Raw genomic sequence first — 8015 nt, forward strand, 5'->3', positions numbered from 1 at the left:
ATTGTTAGTGTTCATAAGAAAGATGACAATAATGATTTGAATGTTCAAGACTATAACAGAAATTACAGCGAAGAGAGTTTATATTCATGACGGGAGTTGGTTTTTTTTCTTGTTTTTAACAGAAAGGGCATCTACCTTACGAGTGAGGGATTCAATTAATGGTTTAAGTTAAGGATCTTGTTTAATCTCAAATATATTGGCTAGCTTATTAGCTGTAGAAGAAGGAATGGAGCGGGAGTAATCGTTACCTCCCAGGTTGTTACTTTTTCTTTGAGTGATTATCTAGAAAGTTATAAGCATTTGTGGCTCCTTTACCTAGGAAATTACCTCCATTCATGATATCTAAAGTCTCTTTATGATGTTGGGATAGGCCTTTAAAGAAGGCACGAACTAGTGTCTTTACCTAGATTATGATGTGGACATTCTACTAGAATATCAGTGAAACGATTCCAAGCCTCAAAAAAGGATTCTTGAGGCTTTTGGCGAAAGAAATTAATATTTTCTAGCATCTCATCAGTCTTCTGTGGCGGGTAAAATTGTTTCATAAATAATTCTACTAGTTTTTCCCATGTATCGATAGAGTTCGGCTTTTGTGCTGTTAGCCAAGCAGCTGCTTTGTCATGATAACACTAACAGTTCTAATAGTCATATCTAATATCTAGATTTGTTAATGGGGACAGTTTTAGGAGTGACTGGTAGTGAGATAACTTAAGTCACTTTTTGATCCTGTGACATCTTTTATTACCAAGAATAGGAAAAGAAACCCTTCGTCAAGTTTTCTTATCCAGAGTTTTTACCACTTATAGTATCTTTCTGTTCAAGCAACTTGTGGAGAAAAAGGTTCCAACTAGACTCTCGAGTGAATGGTTGTAATCTTAATCAAAGCATGTTGCTTGCTCACTCATACTCCTCGCATAGATAGTTTATACTTGAAATCTTCTCTCTTCTTTTAGCAAAGTTGAGGTTTTTTTCATCTATAAACAGTCCTCGTTAGGTAAGGAATGAGCCAACGATAAATGTGTAACTGTTCATCTTTTACAAGGTTAGAAATTTACTTTTGGTAAAATCCTCCACTGGTTACAGTGAGAGTTCATTAGTGGTATTAAACTCGGTTACTCTATCTCTTTTTACGTCATTTGTTACATAGTTTAGCTGGGTTCTATTTGTTTCCATGCATGTGGTTCCTCTGGGGTTTGGTACTTGAAGACACCAAAGATGTGGTGTGGAGGCTTCGAGACAGGGAGAAAGTAGAAATAATGATTCACCAAGTTCAAATAAGGATTCTTATGACAACATAGCAAAAGGAAGGATGAAACAAACAGTTGATGTTTCTACTTTACCCATGCCGACTAGAAAGGATAATAAACCAGCTATGAAAATTTCTCGTGAATCGGTGGAAAAGGGAATAGAAGCTTGTAAGTTTGCCTTGATAGCTCTGATGGATGTTACCACTCTTAACATTGGCACCATCAGAAAGGCAGTCGACAGTGAATGGGCGCTTACAGGACCATTAAAACTATCACCTTTGGGGAAAGGTTATGTTGTTTTCAGGTTTGATAATGAAACAGATTTCAACAAAATATTTTATGGAGGTCCTTGGCATCTTCAAGAACAATTGATGAGATTTTTCAGATGGACTCCTAACTTTAATATTGAGACTCATAGACAAACTTCTGGCTATGTGTAGGTCAAGTTTCCTGGACTTCCATTTGAATACTGGGAAGTGGATATTCTGATGAGCTTGGGCAAAGGTTTTGGTTGCCCAATAAGAGTCAACATGAATTCAGTGGAACGTACGAATGGGTATTATGCGAGTGTTTTGGTGGATATTGATCTATCAAAACCTATACCGGATCAGATATTTGTTGAAGTGCCTGAGTAAGGTGTTGAATTTTGGCAGAAAGTTCAACTTGGAACTTTACCCAAGTTTTGTAATCACTGCAAAATAGTAGGGCATCTAGTTGCAGAATGTAAAAGAGTGAATAGAGGTGATAATTAGGAGACTTAGCAGGGGAGAGGCTGGATAAAGGAAAGGAACCAGCAGTACCATAAACACAAGGTACACAAGGCAACAATGTCAGGATGTCTAAGAGTCAGAAGAGGAGAAATAAGAGAAGAAATCAAGTGGCAGAATGGAGGCAGAAAAACTCTGAGGTAACTGAAAATATTGGTACTAGTTTGTCTTGAGTGCAAGGCAGGAACCGTAAAACTGAAAGGAATGGAAGCACAGAGACAACAAAAAATGTGGTACTTGAAGGCCAACTTGACAGAAATGTAGAAACCCAACAAGATGCATAGAGTACTGGGTGTCAGGCTAGTAATAGTACTAGTATTGTTGAATGGCATGAAGCTCGAGCGAATACTGACCCTGCAGTAGAGCAAGCTCTTGTTATACATGAAAAGGAGTTGAGCTCAGACTTAGCGCATATGATGGAAGAGGAATTGCTACAGGCATTTAATATGGAAGCAAGCAGATTTCACTTGCTGGCTGACATTAATGAGACTGATGAGATTCTAGATGATGAGGTTCCTGATGATGACATGGAATACTTTCTTGACTAAATAGTATAACCTGTCAGTGAGATAACACAAAGCACCCCAATTGCTGCAAAAGCCAGTGGGGTGGTGACAAGGTCAGGTAGAGTGTGCGGTGAGAATTCAATCCATGAATCTACACCCAAGGCTCAGAGCAAAGGTAAGAAGGGAAGGGGCAGACCTAAAAGCTCCAAGAACAAAAATCATAGATGATGACATCCATGTGCTTTTGGAATGTCAGAGGTACTAATGACATAGAGAAGGCGAATGAGATTAATAATGTCAGAGTAAATAAGAAGCTGAGTGTTTTTTGTTTACTTGAAACAAAAATATGACAAGAGAAATATGAGCTTATTAGAAATATTTGTTGTTCACTCTGGGCTCACACAAATAATTATAACAAGGATCCAGCAGGTAGAATTTGGGTGTGCTAGGATCCTTTCAAGATAGACATTTTGAAGTTGCAAGAATCTTATCAGTTCATACATTGTCAGGTTAGATTCAAGCCAACCAATGAAGCATTCTTACTTACTGTGGTGTATGCAAGAAATTCAAAGATTCTCAGGCTTCGGCTATGGAGGGATATTATTGCTATATGATAAATGATAATTGAATAATTTACCTACGAAATGAACGAGGAACTCAAAACGTAAGTAAACTAAAACTATTTACGTGTCTATATTTATCAAAGTTTCTACTCTCAATTCTATCGAAATAAAGTGGAGTAACAAATTCGTTCCACTCCTAGTTCTCTAGCATGGAATGTTTTATAGTCTAATTTGTCGGTCTTAAGTCTAATGAGAGCTTTACGAAGGGTGTTATACTACGATACCTATATGAAATTGATTATGTTGAATTTAACTACGAATGCTATGAAAATATGATTGTTTTTGAATCTAGATAAAGGATTAGAGGGGAATTGAATCCACCTCAAATCCAACTTAATAACCTAGCATAGATTCTTGTATCTCGATTCTTACGTTCTTACGGCAAGAAATTTGAGTTCTAATCCCTAGTGTTCATGGCATTTCTACCGAATACTAACTAGCATGTGAGGTCGTCCACCCATTCTCATGGCGAATCACGACCTTCTAGAGTGGAATAGATTCTATAATGCTTCTACACTATACCACTAAGTTTTCATCAAGGCTTCATCAACCCCTCTAATGGAGGTTTTAGCCTTGAGTCATCAAACCATCATTTCCCATTGAATTATAACTACTCATCATATTAAAATTCTAACTTAACTAAATTAACTAACAATATTTCAATCTACTTAAACTACGAAATGATAATCAACAAGAATTAAAACTAGATCTATAAATTGAGATGACAAAAATTGAAATTGACAAAATAACTATTTTATTTATCTAATCAATCAAGAACAATGATTCAAAGACTTAATCTAAAACAAGAATTGAAAATGGAACTAAAACTTAATTAATCTACTGAAAACTAGATCTAGAATTATCTATATGGTCTTAGGTCTAACTAGCTACCATTAACAAAGAGCTAAGCTTTTGTTTTTATATGTCCAGATCCAAAAATCGTGCATGGGCTTGGAGCCATGTTTTGGGCCAGAGAATCAGGCCCAAAACCCAATTCTTTCAGTCCAAAAAGGCCTCTTCAGCTACAGTTGGCTTCAACAGACTTTTCGTCCACTTCTACTCCTCTGATTGGATCAAGGCTTAGACCATTGGAAAGCTCTTTCCGACTCGGTTGTTTTGACATAAGGTAGGATCCATTCCGAGGTGTGAGTCCAAATATACGGCTTTCAGAAGTTCTACTGACTTGTGTGCTGTTTTAGCCCGCGTCGACTTTTCAGCTTTTGACCGGGCTTTAGAAAAGCTTTGTCTTCTTGAATCTCGGCCTTTAATCACAGAACTCCTTAGTAACCGACCTTAGCTCCTTTATCTCGCTAAAGTGGCACATTTATGCACATAATGGACTTTGTAACCTGAAATGCATAAAAACACGTAATCAGTGTTAACTCTTAATTATTACTCACATAATTGGTCTAAAAGTATGCCTGTTACAGGGTTAAAACTACAGTTTTGGGCTCTTATCAAACCACCCCCAAATAGTATTTTGTTTGTCCTCAAGCAAATATGAGAAATTAGAATAAGTGACCAAAAATGGAGTTCTAACTACTCGCTTTCGTTTGAGTCGCGATTGCATTGACCATATGCAACAAGGCCTTAAACCACTAGGAATTCCCTAGTGGACGAGTTATAGCCTCGTGAGAGTTTTCCAGTGAAGGTACTCACAAACTTCAACTATACTACAACGACTAAGAAATAAAACTATTGTTTCCTCATTTATGTCCTAACTATCTATATATCTCACTAGCAAATGAATAAGAATGACCAAGTCAAAAACCTAAGCTAATGTATGCATAATAATCAATCATTTATGATACGAATATAAATACTATGAGTAATACTATGAATGCCTAGCAGGTTCGTTTCTGAAAACTCGGAATAGCGTCCTTAAGTAGGTCCTCACATAAATGTCAAGACGAAAACCACTCTGATTTTTCCGCTCAAGTTTAAGCTACTCCGAAGGTGCAGTGGGCACACTTTTACCTTATAATCTCAATGACAACAAGGAAGCGAGTCGATCAAACACATCTGCCACTTACTATCACACTAACCTATTCCTAATTGAGCTAGAGGTCTTTATTAGGTGTTGCGGGGATTAGGAGATGGTTTAAGAAGGAAAGAAATGGATATTCAAAAGGACAAGTCTAAGATAGTAGAGTCTTCATATTATGTAACTTAGAGAAAACCTTGTTATTATTTACTTTTGCTTCTACACTTTGTTTCCATCCTTAGCCATATTTTTTTTCTTTTTCTTTAGCTTTTAACTCCTTTTATTCTATTTTTTCGGAGTTTTTATTTTATTTCTATTTTTCTTTTTCTTTTCTTTGGATGGAAACTTCTTTTCTTTATTTTCTGAAGCAATTAACTAACTTTTGTTTACACCTGTTTTTCTCTTCTTCTTTCTTCCTCATTCTATTCTCATACTTATTCTAGATTGGGTAGGTTGATTTTATTTTTATTTTATTTTTATTTTGTTTTGTTTTTTTTTTGTAACAGGGTAAAGGATTTGTGGGTTATGAAAGGCTAAAGAAAGGCTCGAGGAGGGGCTTACTAGCGGAAAATAATTCATAGGTTTGAATTTCTGGCTATATCGATCCAAAAGAGGGCCTAAATTTCGCTTTTAGGATATGGCATAGTGATCAAGCAAGTGGACGTGTGATTTTCTATCCGGATTTTACTTCTCCCTTGTGTCATTTCTCAAATGTTTCGGCTCATATAAGGCTTTAGGCTATATTCTCACAGGATTTGTAGAATAAGTACTCTAGCCTAGCTTTTCGGAAACTGCTAACTAACAATCATAGATACTCATGTAATATATTTATAGATAGATGCAAAGATTATTACCTACATATTAACCTAAGTTTCTAACAATTATTCCGATGCAAAAGCTACATTGAGACTTCTAGATTGTTAAGAGCATAGAGAAAGAAAACAATACCAATATTCCTAAGTGTATAGCATAAACTTATTTATTTATGTTTTGAAAAATTTTAACTTGAAAACAAATGCATATTATACATTTCTATATCCTAACAGATGCCTTAATTACACATGTTTCTATGCTCCCAAAACAAGAAACATGCTTTGTCCTCAAAGCATTTAAATAAAGATGGTAGAAAAATACCATGGAAACGCGTGAAATTCGGGACATCCGCAAAACAAGGTTAGAACATACTAATATAGGAAATAAAAATATCGACGCGAACTCTATAAGAGTTCCACCCATTATGGGGTTAACGAATTAAATTTGCTTGGGACATAAGCGCACAATAACAAAACTAAAACTTACCTTATCTCCCCGCTTTTAAGCATCCTCCTCCTCCTTAAAGAGATGAGGTTCCTTCGCGATCCTTCCGGTCCATTATAACTTGCCAAGCTTGCCGCCATTTATCATCTACTAATGCTAACTTTGTTAAGTGTTATTATGTGCGATGGGATGTACCTGGGCGACCAAATGAGGCCGCGACTCGCCATCCCGACCAAGTCATTATTCGCGAATGAGCGAACCACCCAATTGGTGGGTCTCATGACTTCAACCCTTTTCCAATCTGTGAATTTTTTTTCACGTATCACGTAAACAACTACGCATGATGCGGCTTACTAAAACAGGCATAAGAAGATACTTACGCCTCATGCTTCGGGCTCTCTTAAGACTAGCGACTAAAACTCGGGAAATGTCATATCAGCGATGTCCCTCAGCTAAAGCGAGGAAAATGTCACCGCAGCGATCTTGTTTTGCGTAAATGAACTGCCATTCCCCCAAAATATTCATCAGGATGAATAACATGGTGGTGCCTACGTTTAGGGAAAGGCTACCAAGGGCAATGCTATATCGCCCCTGGTCCATTACTCGAAATACGCCTCTCCCATAATACTCATGGAAATATGTATAATCATAAAGGTATGCATTATCGGTCATATATGCCCATGTGTGAACAGGATCAGGTATTGGTAATCCTGAAACTAAAGCGACCATATTTTTATTAAATTGATGTGTCGTGTCATCGACTACGACGGAGAATTCTTGTTCTCCATCCTGATTACAATAGAATTTAACGTGGTCGTAGAAATAAGCAATAAGTTGTGGTGAATATGAATCGTCATCACTTACCAGTAAATGACGCCATCCTAACTGCAGGATCCTGTGTCAGAACCAATGTCCATAGGTCTCGGTGCCCAACACATCTTCGAAAGACTGTTCAGGTATGACTATAGGAGATGTCATCTCAACTACTCTTTGAACAGTTCCAAAAAAAAAAATCCCGGAATGATCCTGGAATGATCCTCCCGAAAATTTGAATTTTCAGCGTTCACGTAGGAAGTGGTAGGAGTGCGCTTCGCTTAGGCGCGGGTCGGCGCTTTGTGGTTTTTTTTGCAATAACAGTGTTGTTTGAAGTCGCGCCCAAAGAGGCAGTGGTCGCCTCGAGTAAACTTTTTGAAGTGTATGGCGCGAAGGCGCGCTCGACGAAGCAGCAGCGGCGCTTCGTAAATCTTCAAAACGAAGTTTGGAGGAAAAAAGAAGGAAAAACTTGGAGTGAAAGGTGAGGGATGATGGTGGGGTGTAGTGTGGTTTGTTAGTGTAGAATGAAGGGGTTTAAATAGGTTACGTGCTTTAAAACGAATCGGCAAGTTGCCAAATTGTTTAAAGGCAATTTCCGGAAATAGAAAGATTCCAAACCCAAAACGGAAACAACCCATCTTCTTGATTTTCTAAAAATCCCGGTATCTTTTATAATTGGATTTAGAATAGTAACTTCTAAACTCTCCTAGATTTCATGCTACCACCACACAAATCATAGATATGCCGATATCGGCCAAATTCTCAACCTTTCCTCCAAGACAACTTTACCGCAGATGATCATATAACGAATTATGCTC

The 8015-nt window shown here is 37.3% G+C and overlaps 1 non-coding gene across 1 annotated transcript; it reads left to right on the forward strand.

The window, feature by feature from the left end:
• The first annotated feature begins 405 nt into the window (after nucleotides 1-405).
• Nucleotides 406-511, forward strand: LOC147488217 (small nucleolar RNA R71). Its single transcript, XR_015203407.1, has one exon. It is a non-coding gene; the product is annotated as a small nucleolar RNA R71 (small nucleolar RNA).
• Nucleotides 512-8015: the final 7504 nt, after the last annotated feature.

This window comes from Coptis chinensis, chromosome 7 (genome assembly GCF_015680905.1).
Source record: "Coptis chinensis isolate HL-2020 chromosome 7, ASM1568090v1, whole genome shotgun sequence".
NCBI lineage: Eukaryota > Viridiplantae > Streptophyta > Magnoliopsida > Ranunculales > Ranunculaceae > Coptis > Coptis chinensis.